At 37.0% G+C, this 13,114-nt stretch overlaps 1 protein-coding gene across 1 annotated transcript in view; it reads right to left on the reverse strand.

Moving 5' to 3' along the window:
- LOC100511652 (glycerophosphodiester phosphodiesterase domain-containing protein 4) overlaps positions 1 to 13,114 on the reverse strand; it is an 89,899-nt gene that overhangs the window by 19,560 nt on the left and 57,225 nt on the right.

Below are 13,114 nucleotides of genomic sequence, written 5' to 3' on the forward strand. Positions count from 1 at the left end.
CAATCCCTATCAAATTACCCAGGACATTTTGCACAGAACTACAACAAACAATCCAAACATTTATATGGAACCACAAAAGACCCAGAATTGCCAAAGCAATCCTGAGAAACAAAAACCAAGCAGGAGGCATAACTCTCCCAGACTTCAAGAAATACTACAAAGCCACAGTCATCAAAACAGTGTGGTACTGGTATCAAAACAGACAGACAGACCAATGGAACAGAATAGAGAACCCAGAAATAAACCCTGACACCTATGGTCAATTAATCTTTGACAAGGGAGGCAAGAACATAAAATGGGAAAAGGAAAGTCTATTCAGCAAGCATTGCTGGGAAACCTGGACAGCTGCATGCAAAGCAATGAAACTAGAACACACCCTCACACCATGCACAAAAATAAACTCAAAAAATGGCTGAAAGACTTAAATATATGACAGGACACCATCAAACTCCTAGAAGAAAACATAGGCAAAACACTCTCTGACAGCAACATCATGAATATTTTCTCAGGTCAGTCTCCCAAAGCAATAGAAATTAGAGCAAAAATAAACCCATGGGACCTCATCGAAATGAAAAGCTTTTGCACAGCAAAGGAAACCCAAAAGAAAACAAAAAGACAACTTACAGAATGGGAGAAAATAGTTTCAAATGATGCAACTGACAAGGGCTTAATCTCTAGAATATATAAACAACTTATACAACCCAACAGCAAAAAAGCCAATCAATCAATGGAAAAATGGGCAAAAGACCTGAATAGACATTTCTCCAAAGAAGATACACAGATGGCCAGCAAACACATGAAAAAATGCTCAACATCGCTGATTATAAGAGAAATGCAAATCAAAACTACCATGAGATACCACCTCACACCAGTCAGAATGCCCATCATTCATAAATCCACAAATAACAAGTGCTGGAGGGGCTATGGAGAAAAGGGAACCCTCCTGCACTGTTGGTGGGAATGGAAACTGGTACAGCCACTATGGAGAACAGTTTGGAGATACCTTAGAAATCTATACATAGAACTTCCATATGACCCCACAATCCCACTCTTGGGCATCTATCCGGACAAAACTCCACTTAAAAGAGACACGTGCACCCGCATGTTCATTGCAGCACTATTCACAATAGCCAGGACATGGAAACAACCCAAATGTCCATCGACAGATGATTGGATTCGGAAGATGTGGTATATATACACAATGGAATACTACTCAGCCATAAAAAGAATGACATCATGCCATTTGCAGCAACATGGATGGAACTAGAGAATCTCATACTGAGTGAAATGAGCCAGAAAGACAAAGACAAACACCATATGAGATCACTTATAACTGGAATCTAATATCCAGCACAAATGAACATCTCCTCAGAAAAGAAAATCATGGACTTGGAGAAGAGACTTGTGGCTGCCTGATGGGAGGGGGAGGGAGTGGGAGGGATCGGGAACTTGGGCTTATCAGACACAATTTAGAATAGATTTACAAGGAGATCCTGCTGAATAGCATTGAGAACTTTGTCTAGATACTCATGTTGCAACAGAAGAAAGGCTGGGGGGAAAAATGTAATTGTAATGTATACATGTAAGGATAACCTGACCCCCTTGCTGTACAGTGGGAAAATAAAAAAATTATAAAAAAAATTTATCAATGCCATTAACTGTACATTTTCAACAGTGAGAGAGAACAAATGAGTGCAACACACAAATTTGCTTAATAAGCCTTGGATAGTAGGCAATCATTCATTCGGCAAGCATGCTCTGTGTGTTCAAAAAACATAAATCCTGCTCTCAAGATACTCACATTTGAGTAAAGGAGATAAGACAGACAGAAAAAGTATCATAAAAGTACCATGACAGTGGTCACTAAAAAGTGACCTTCTTAGAGCTGGACTACAGTAACAATAACAGGAACAATTTGCAGAAAACTTCAAATGGATTACTTGATATCAGAACATTATGAATTAAAAATTTAAAAAACCAAAGCTGTTAACTAGGATAAATGACATGTTCAATGATTCAACTAATAGATAAATGTAAGTGACAACAACTGGTGAACAATTCTAGGCAAAAATCCAGCCCCGATGGTGGGATTCTCTCCTTGGGTGTATTATTTCCCACTCTAAATATCACGCTAAAATAAGGATATTCAAAGTGCTGGTTACTAATTAGATGAGGAGTTTGTACCAGAATGTATTTTAACAAACTATTTTCTCCACCAAGAAAATCTTGCTACAAAAAGAAAAAAGTTGACTGAACTAAACAGTGCATTTGGTGATACAGCTGATATAAATATTCAGTTGTTCTAAAATGTGAAACAAAATAATTAAAGACAAATGGGTGGGTAAAATAAGTTATAGAAGATTTCAGAGAAAGTGAACTATATCTGCTTTAATTTATAATAAGTGAAAATAATGAATGTGGTAAGAAGCAATTAAACGCATTAAAACCTTGACGAAGTTGGTCCAGAAACAAACTCATTTAAGATTTTTTTAGGAGTTCCTGTAGTGGCGCAGCAGAAATGAATCCAACTAGCATCCACGAGGATGCAGGTTTGATCCCAGCCCTCGCTCAGTGGGTTGAGGATAGGGCACTGTAGCTCTGAGCTATGGTATAGGTCGCAGATGCAGTTTGGATCCTGTGTTGCTGTGGCTGGGGTATAGGCCTAAAGCTATAGCTCCAATTTGACCCCTAACCTGGGAACTTTCATATGCCGCAGGTGCTGCCCTAAAAAGAAAAAAAAAAGATTTTTTTTAAAGTCTTGGGAATCCTTTACCAACAAATGTTATATTATTGCAATATTATAATTCAATTTTCTCTTTGTTAAAATGACAGATTGATCTTTGAATAATCTTCTCCTTAAAATTTGAACTAAATCTTTACTTACATTGCAGGTCATTTGCCAAAATAGTCGAAGTCCTATTATTTCCCCTAAAATAACAGTGTGCTTTGTGCTAACTTTGGCATGCCTAGTATTATTTTTAAAAAAGAAAAAAAAGCAAGAGTTTCTCATTTCTGAAGGAGCTCAAGCTCCTTAAAATTACACTTTAAAACACTGTATTATCAGTCTGCTTAATAGGTAGTAAAACTACAAACATTCATAGTTCTCTGAAGTACTTAACATTAAGTGACCAACCCAGTACAACAACATTTTATATATATATATCACCTTTCCAACATAGGACTCTAAATTCCTGAACAATTCAGGAGTTAGTGACAGACACACAGTCAAAAATCTGAGTATAACTTTACAGTCCATCATCTATTTCCATAGTGCTGCATCTGCAGATTCAACCAACCAGACTGTGTAGTAATTCAGTACATATTTATTTTTTTAATCTGCATACAAGTGGAACCATGCAGTTCAAGTTCCTATTGTTCCCAGGGTCAGTGTAAAATTATTAAATTTTTTTCAAAGAAATAGAAAGATATCCCATGCTCTTGGAGTGGAAGAATTAACATTGTTAACATGGCCATATTACCCAAAGCAACATACAGATTTAATGCAAAATCTATCAACTTACCCATGACATTTTTCACATAACTAGAACAATTAATTCGAAATGTTATATGGAACCACAGAAGACCCAGAATTGCCAAAGCAATTCTGAAGGAAAAGAACAAAACGGGAAGCATAATCCTCCCAGACTTCAGACAATGCTACAGAGCTAGAGTAATAAAAACAGTGTGGTATTGGTTCAAAAACAGATATATGGATCAATGGAATAGAATAGAGAGCCCAGAAATAAACCCACACACCTAAGGACAATTAATCTTTGAAAAAGAAGGTAAGAACATAAAATGGGGAAAAGACTGTCTCTTTAGCAAGTGGGATTAGAAAAGTTAGTCAGTCACATGTAAATCAACAAAGTAAGAACACAACCTCCCACCATGCAAATACAAAAAAATTCAAAATGGCTTAAAGACCTAAATATAATACATGATACCATAAAACTCCTAGAAGAAAACATAGGTAAAACATTCTCTGACATAAATTGGACCAATGTTTTCTTAGGTCAATCTCCCAAGGAAATAAAGGAAAAACAAAAACAAGTGGGACCTAATCAAACTTAACCACCTTTTGCACAGCAAAGGAAATCATTTTTAAAAAAATGAAAAGGCAACCCATGGAATGGGAGAAAATGTCCGCAAATGATGTGACCAACAAGGGCTTAATCTCCAAAATATACAAATAGCTCACGTAACTCAACAACAGAAAGACAAACAACCCAATCAAAAAAATGGGCAGAAGACCTAAACAAACATTTCTCCAAAGAAGACATACAGCTGGCCAACAGGCACATGAAAAGATGCTCGACAATGCGAATTATTAATGAAATGCATATCAGAACTACGATGAAGTATCACCTCACACCAGTAGAATGGCCATCATTAAAAAGTCTACAAATAATAAATGTTGGGGAGCGTGTGGAGAATGGGCAACTCTCTTACCCTATTGATGAGAAAGTTAATTGGTGCAGCCATTACAGAAAACAGTAAGGAGACTCCTCAGAAAACTAAACAGAGTTGCCATATGATCCTGCAATTCCACTCCTGGACATACACCTGTACAAAGCTATAGTTCAAGAAGATATATGCACCCCTATGTTTGTAGCAGCACTATTTGTAATAGCCAAGATATGGAAATAAGCTAAATGTCCACTGACAGATGAATGGATAAAGAAGATGTGGTACATATATACAATGGAATATTACTCAACCATAAAAAGAACAAAATAATGCTATTTGCAGCAACATGGATGTAACTAGAGATAATCATACTAAGCAAAGTAAATCAGAAAGACAGTATCACGTGATATTACTTATATGCAGAATCTAAAATATGACACAAATGAACATATATATGAAACAGAAACAGACTCATAGACATAGAGAACAGACATGTTGTGGGGGCTGGGGGAGTGGAAGACAGAAGTACTGGGAGTTTGGGATTAGCTAATACAAACTAGTATATAGAGAATGGATAAAACAAATGTTCCTATATAAGCACAGGGAACTACAACTAATATCCTGTGATAAACCACAGTGGAAAAGAATATGAACATTCTGCACAGCAGAAATTAACATAATATTTTAAATCAACCATACTTCAATAAAATTTTTTAAAGAATGATGTTAAAATTCCCCTTTGTGAGTTTAAGGAAGTTCCCTTATAGTTCTACTCTGCTGGGAGTTTTTAATCACAAATGGAATTTAGTTGAATATTGATTGTCAAATGTTTTTGCTACATCAATCTAAGTAATCATGTAGTTTTCTTTAGCTTGTTAATATAGTAAATTACATTGACTGATTTTTTTTTTTAATGTTGAACCAATCTCACACTCCCAAGATGACCCCACTTGGTCATGATATATTTTCTTTTTCATGCCATCATGCATTTGAGATGCTAATATTTTGTCAAAGTGTTTTCTGTCTATGTTCATAAATTATAATTATCATTGACACAGAGGGATTATATCATGATTAGTGTTCTATTGCTACTGTAACAACATAAATTTAGTTGACTGAGCAACACAAGTATATTATTTTATGGCTTTTTAGGTTGGAAGTCTTGTCTGGGTCTCACTTGACTAAAATCAAGTTGCCATCAGGGCCATGCTCCTTTCTAGTGTCCCATAGAGAGGGATAATTCATTTCCTGCTCATTCAGGCTGTTGGCAGAATTTAGCTTTTCGTGGCTGAAGATTCAGGTCCTCATTCCCTTGCTGTCTGTCACCTAAAGGCCATCCTTACCTTCTAGAGGGAACCTGCATTCCTTGGCTCATAGCCTGGTTCCTTCATCTTCAAAAGTAGCAACACTGGGTTGCGTCTCTCTCATGCTTGGAACATCCCTTCCTTTTCTTCACTGTTGCAGCTTTTTTTAAATTACTCAATGAATTTTATTACTTTTATAGTTGTACAATGTTGCAGCTTTTTGATTGCAACTAGAAAAGATTCTCTCCTGTTAAGAACTCTTGTGATTATATTGGACCCACCCATATAATCCAGGATAATCTCCTCATCTAAGGATCCATAACCTCAATTAAATCTGCAAAGAACTTTTTATCAGGGACGGTAATATATTCACCAATTCCAGATATTACGGCACAACCATCTTTGGGAGGCCATTATTCTGCCTACCACATGTTGTGAAAATGAGGCAAATTCTCCAAGGAGACATACTAAACCTAAATATGTATGCTGTTAACAAGAGAGATTCAAAAATGTATGAAGCAGAACTTACAGATTGAAAAGAAATACAGAAATCAACAATTACGGTTTTTTGGGGTTTTTTTTGTCTTTTTTTTTTTGCCTTTTCTAGGGCCACTTCCCAGGGCATATGGAGGTTCCCAGGCTAGGGGTCTAATCAGAGCTGTAGCCACCGGCCTACGCCACAGCCACAGCAATGTGAAATCTGAGCCGCGTCTGCGACCTACAACACAGCTCATGGCAGTGCCAGATCCTTAACCCACTGAGCAAGGCCAGGGATCGAACCCTCAACCTCATGGTTCCTAGTTGGATTCATTAACCACTGTGCCATGATGGGAACTCCAACAATTATGGTTGAAGACTTCACTACTCTTCTCTCAGTAATGGATATTCTATGGGCAGAAAATCCTTAAGAACAGAGACAATGTGAACAACATTATTAGCCAACTTGACCTAACAACATTTACAGAACAATCTCTTTAATGAATGCAGACCATACATGTCTCTCACAGACTCTTGAAATATTAAGACAGGCCATATTCAAGACCATAAAATGAATCATAGTAAATTTAAAAAAACAGCAATCACATAAAGTATGCACTCAGATGAGAACACAATTGCATTAGAAATCAATAATAAGAAAATAACTAGGAAATCTAAACTATTAAAAATTAAAATATTTCTAAATAACCTATGAAAACTCAAGGAAAAATTTTAAATATTTAGAACTAAATAAAGATTAAAATGTCACTTATCAAAATCTATGCAACGAAGCTGAAGCAGTACTTAGAGGTAAATTAAGTGCCTATGCTAGAAATAAAAGACTTAGAATCAGTAACCTAAATTTCTGCTTCAGCAAACTAGAAACAAAAGATAAAATCAAACCCAAAGCAAACAAAAGGAATAAAGTATAAAGACTTTAGCAAAAATCTATGAAATTACTAACAAAAAACCCACAATAAAACCTTAGTGCTTCTTTGACAAAATCAACGCAATTGATAGACCTCTAGCCAGGTGAATAGAAAGAGAAGGGGGAAGAGAACTACAAACTATGGAAAGCAGGAATAAAAGAGGAAATATAATCACTGGCCTCGCAGTCACTAAAAAGATAATATTATGAGCAACTCTGTCCATAAATTCAGTAACTAAATAATACAGACTAATCTGAAAAGACACAAACTAACAATAATCACTGAAGAAAATGAGATAAACTCAAAGCCATGTATCTATTAATGAAATTGATTTTGTAAGTAAAAATTTTTCCACAAAGAAAACTTTAGGCTCAGGTGTGCTTACTTTTGAATTCTACCAAATACACAAGAATAAATAATACCAATTCTACACAGCTTCTTCCAGGAAATACAGAAGACAAACATTTTTAACTCATTTGTGAGGTCAACATTATCATAACACCAAAACCAGATAATGGCATTACTAGAAAATTACAGACCAATATTCCTTATGAAAAGCTTGTGAATTTTATTTATTTATTTTTTATCATTTTAGAGCTGCACCCACACCATATGAATGTTCCCAGGCTAGAGGTCAAATCGAAGCTGCAGCTGCTGGCCTACACCACAGCCACAGCAACCTGGGATCTGACCCATGTCTGCGACCTACATTACAACAGCTCAGGGCAACACTGGATCCTTAACCCACTGAGCAAGGCCAGGGATCAAACCTGCAACCTTATGGATACTACTCGGGTTCATTACCACTGAGACACAATGGAAACTCCAATCTTGTAAATTTTAAGTTTCAAACATTATTAGTTTCATAAACTCTATTTGGTTCTTTTTATATCTCACACATCTCTCATTGTATAGTTTTTCTTTAAATTCTTGATACATTTATAATAGTTTCTTAAAGGACCCTTTCTGTTAATTCTATCAGTTCTGTCTTTTCTGGATCTTTTTTTTTTTTTTTTTTTTGCTTTTTAGGGCTGAACCCGCAGTATATGGAGATTCCCAGGCTAGGGGTCCAATCGGAACTGCAGCCACCGGCCTACACCAGAGCCACAGAAATGCAGGATCCGAGCCACGTCTGTGACCTACACCATATTTGATGGCAATGCCAGATCCTTAACCCATAGATTGAGGCCAGGGATCTAACCCAGGTCCTCGTGGATGCTAGTCGGGTTCTCTAACCACTGAGCCATGACGGGAACTCCCTGGATCCTTTTTTAATGCATGGTTTTGCTCCTGGTTTTAAGTCACATTTTCCTATTTCTTTGTATGACTAGTAATTTTATTATTGGCTGCTGGACACTGTGACTGCTAGACTGTTAGAGGCTTGACATTGCTGTCCCTTTTAAAGTATAGTAAAATATTTGGGGCAGGCATTTAGGTTACTGTTTTAGAGTATGTCTTAAATGGCCTTTACTCTAGAGCTAGTTTAGCCCTATTACTGAGGTGTGACCTTTTGGGGGTTTACACATGTTCAGGAAAGTCTATCTTCCAGTATGGCTGGTTAGAACTTAAATATCTTCCAGAGCCCCACCATCTTTTAGAGGGTTCAGTTAAAGCTCCCTAGTAGAACTTTGCCCAACCTTCTGGAGGTTCGCCTATTTGTCTGCCTCTTAGATAGCAGCAATATACTCAAACAGACCCCATGGAGACTTCTGGAGGCCTTTCTCTAGAAAGTTCTCTCCATTCTGGTATTCTTCCCTCAACATTACCACCACCTCAATCCCCCCCAAAATCCAATCTCTTTCTCCTCAATTCCACAAGATAGCCATGATTTGGTTACGTTCCTCCTGCTATGTAATAACTGCAAAGTGCTTCCAGGCAAAACATGAGGGGCAATCCTAACAGGCTTCCTAGTGTAAGCAAACACTGTCATCTCAGTTAGATACCAATCCATCTGTATCAGAGAACTGAGTCAGAATTGCCAATATTAAATTTTAGAGCAGAAGCAGATAACTCCGTGGATACACTCTGTAACCTTAGATATAGCAGGACGTTAACTATGCCAGATTGAATGAACTGATGAGGGCCATCTAATTATGCTTATTTATTTTGGAATTTTGTTGACGCTCATTTAACGTTCTATTTTCTGATGAGCATATGATAAAACCCATTTTCTTTTGACTTTTCTATAATTTTTATGCTTGTACAAAACATTCCTTGTATTTGGTAGCTTGTTTTCATCACTTCACAGAATTCGGGTACAATATTTTTACTGAGTCTCTACGTTTCTGGGAAATGCAGTTATTTGCGTGAGTTGAATAAAAATCTATCCTCCTGGAGTTTCTGCCATGGCACATGGTTAAGAATCCGACTGCAGCAGCTCAGGTTACTGCGGAGGTATGAGTTTGATCCCCAGCCCGGAGCAGTAAGTTAAAAGATCCAGTGTTTCCACAGCTGTGGTTCAGGTCACAGCTGCAGTTCAGATTCAGTCCCTGACCCAGAAACTTCCCTATGTTACAGGTGCAGCCATAAAAAGAAAAAAAAATCTATCTTCCTTCTCATTAGGATATAATTGGACAATCTGATTGTGTAATTAAGGCCCTATCTAAAGGATCATATTTCAGGATATATTTCATTCAACCCAATATGATAAACCTCAATCCTCATTAAGGACACAGTGTCCCAGCTTTAAATGTAGTAAGAATACCCACTGACTTGCAGTTAAAGGAGAGAGGACTTTGCCCACATTTTAAAATACACAGATGAATTTATTTTGTAAATAACAGTGATAAAAAGGGCTCTAGAATGATGAGGACTATTAAAAATGAAGTTCTAGATCCCTACATATGCTCCAGACAGAAACTAATTTAATACCGTTAGCAGTTGTTTGACATAATGTGTATACTTGCTGATTATGTAATAAGGAACATTATGTGTGTTAATTGACCATTCTTACTGCACTGATATGAATCAATAAAGCCAAATACTACAAAAATCATAATGAGACCAGTCCCTAAATAATCTACAGAGATTATTTATGATCACAAGAGGAGACAAATTATTCAAAATTTAGGAATAAGGCAAAAGATGATCGCTGGACTTTGTAATATCATGGTAGCACATGGTTTAACAAGCACACCTAAGGATCATTGGACTCTTATGGAAATACACCTTTCTTTGAATTATAAATTACTATTTATTATTCACTAAGTCAGACTACGTAAAGTTAGATGTCGGCTTACAGAAAACAAATAAAAGTGGAAATGATTTTTGTCCGGTAGAGATGCAAATGAGTTCTGACAGAGAAGACAATTCCAAAGATACACTCTATTATTATAGAATATATTGACTGGATTAATGTGCTAGGTTTGTATCCAACTTAGGAATGTAATTTCAGCTTTTCTTTGTTACATGACTATTTGCATCTTGGTTTCTCACATCTCTTTCGAGTGGGTTTTGTCATCCTGCTTGCCCTCGCATTAACATATTACATAAAACTTGTACTCTGCTCATTATCTATATGCATCAGAATTACATTTTTATAATTTTGAGATTCACCTTCACAAAAGGATATAGAAATGCTCCACATAAATGTTGGTTTTACTGGAAAAAGAGGAATTCAGCTGAGCTTCCAGGGACAATTCCCAGAACTTCAATATCTATGTTTACTTCATTATCCATCAGATTAACTACCTAATTTTCACACATGATTTCAAGAATAATAACTTTACTGATAAGCAGTAATCAACTCATGACCACCGATCCATAATTATACCCATCCAAAGGAAGAGCAACCCACAATAATTTTCACAAATAAAACCAATTTCTTTGCTATGGAAAATTATCCAAACAGCCAAATCTTTTCAGTCATGTGCAATACCATTTCAATCACCTCTGACCACATGGCATCCAAACAAAGAAAGTTCCAAATCAAACCCAAAAATAAAGCCCCCTAGATAACCACATTGGAAGTCAAGGTTTCAGGGTACTCATTCAGTAGCCAGAGTAACAGCATAATTAAACTCTGCAAAAAGACCACCAAAATATGCTAAAACAAAACCATTAATCCTAAAGATAGCCACAAAAATGTATTATAAGAACATATCCAACCCTACCACTTACAATAAGTAGCTCTTATGAGCCACAGGTTACACGTTAGATACATCAACAGCCTTTTCATTTGGAACACACATTTGCCAAAACATTACCTATGGCTAACTAAACACATACATTCTAATGAAGCTTCTCAAGTTTATACCTGCTGTCTTTTTATCCATGTATGATAAGACTTGTATAGAGAGCCTACATACACACAGAACCTGGAAGGCCAGATTAATCCTATCACTTGCACATGTGGAAAGAGCATTTACTTTGAGGTGACATAGTAATTACACTAGTTAATACTATTTAATAGAATGAATTTGAAATGGATAAGTCTATCCTTACATAATTCTTTACTTTTCACTTTTTTAACATGAAAAAGGATCAAATCAGTCCTTAGGATTAACATCAAAAATAAATAATATATATATATTATTTCCGTTCCACTTAGTACATAAACAAAAAGTTTGGTTTTTTTTTTTTTTTTGGTCTTTTTAGGGTCACACCCACGGCATATGGCGGTTCCCAGGCTAGGGGTTGTATTGGAGCTGTAGCCACCGACCTACACCACAGCCACACCAGATCTGAGCCGCGTCTGCGACCTACACCACAGCTCACAGCAACACCAGATCCTTACCCCACTGATGGAGGCCAGGGATTGAACCCACAACCTCATGGTTCCTAGTCGCATGCGTTTCTGCTGCACCATGATGGGAACTCCCAGCAAGAGTATCTTACAGTTTATTTTCCTAATTACATAACAACCTGCTAAGAGAGCTATTACCACAGCTGAGCCCCAACCATGCTGGCTCTGCTGCCACAGGTGCCGACAATATGAAGAATGCTGTCTGCGCTGCTTGGATGTTCACTGTCAAAATCAAAGACTCCAAATGAGTAGATCTGATGGACAGCCTCTAGGTTACACAGAATTCCTCGAGGCATATGATAACCTGGAAAGCGCTGTTTTGTTTTAACCTATCTTGAGAAGGCAGGCTTGACCTTTATCAAATGCAAATTTGTCCTTTAGTTTTACTCATTTTAAAATGCTGAAGATAATTCTAAACTCTCTAACTTGTTAATAAGCACTACTATAATCTCTTCATAACATATTTTCCCAGATTTTTCTCCCAACCTATCCCCTCCCTACACCTCCTTTGGTCTCTTTCCTTCCCTTCTCCCTTCCTTTCTTCTCTCTCTCTCTCTCTCTCTCTCTCTCTCTCACACACACACACACACACACACACACCACACACTATATCCTCTCTTACTTCGGTGTACTGTAATCTCTGAAAGAAACCAGTATCACTGCCTGTGAGCCCCCTTAGTACTTATCTTCCCTCAGCTCAAATGATACCTTTGTATGAAGTATTCTCCAACTCTCTTAAGTAGAACCATTCACTCTGGCCTCAAAATTACAGTGTTCACAGCAAATACTTTCTATTTTACCACATCTCTGCTAGTCCATACATCCCCTTCTTTCCAGAATCCCCCATCCCCATCCCTCAGCCTGAGCTAGAAATTGTTCTTGTGTGCTCCTAACTTTAGCACTTACAGTGAACTGCAATTGCCTCTTTCTTACACCAGTTTGTGAACTCCATTAGAGCTAGGTGTAATCACCATCGTAATTCATGTGTCTAGTGCCCAATAGGTATGCAACACACAGGTGTTGAAAGGTAAGAAAGCATCCAGAATTAACGTTTCCTGGTCTACTCATCTACCCCTGTGAACGCCTCAAGATGTCCAGGAAAATGCTATTTACTTAAGAGGTGTAAACCGTAACAGTTTAGGAAATACTGAGATAAAAACAAATTAAATGACAAAAGTAGGTTTACAAGCTTGTCTTCAGAATTTCCAATGAATGTAAAATGTAGCAATGTGACTGACTGCATAACTGCAATA

Source organism: Sus scrofa, chromosome 9 (genome assembly GCF_000003025.6).
Source record: "Sus scrofa isolate TJ Tabasco breed Duroc chromosome 9, Sscrofa11.1, whole genome shotgun sequence".
Taxonomy (NCBI): domain Eukaryota; kingdom Metazoa; phylum Chordata; class Mammalia; order Artiodactyla; family Suidae; genus Sus; species Sus scrofa.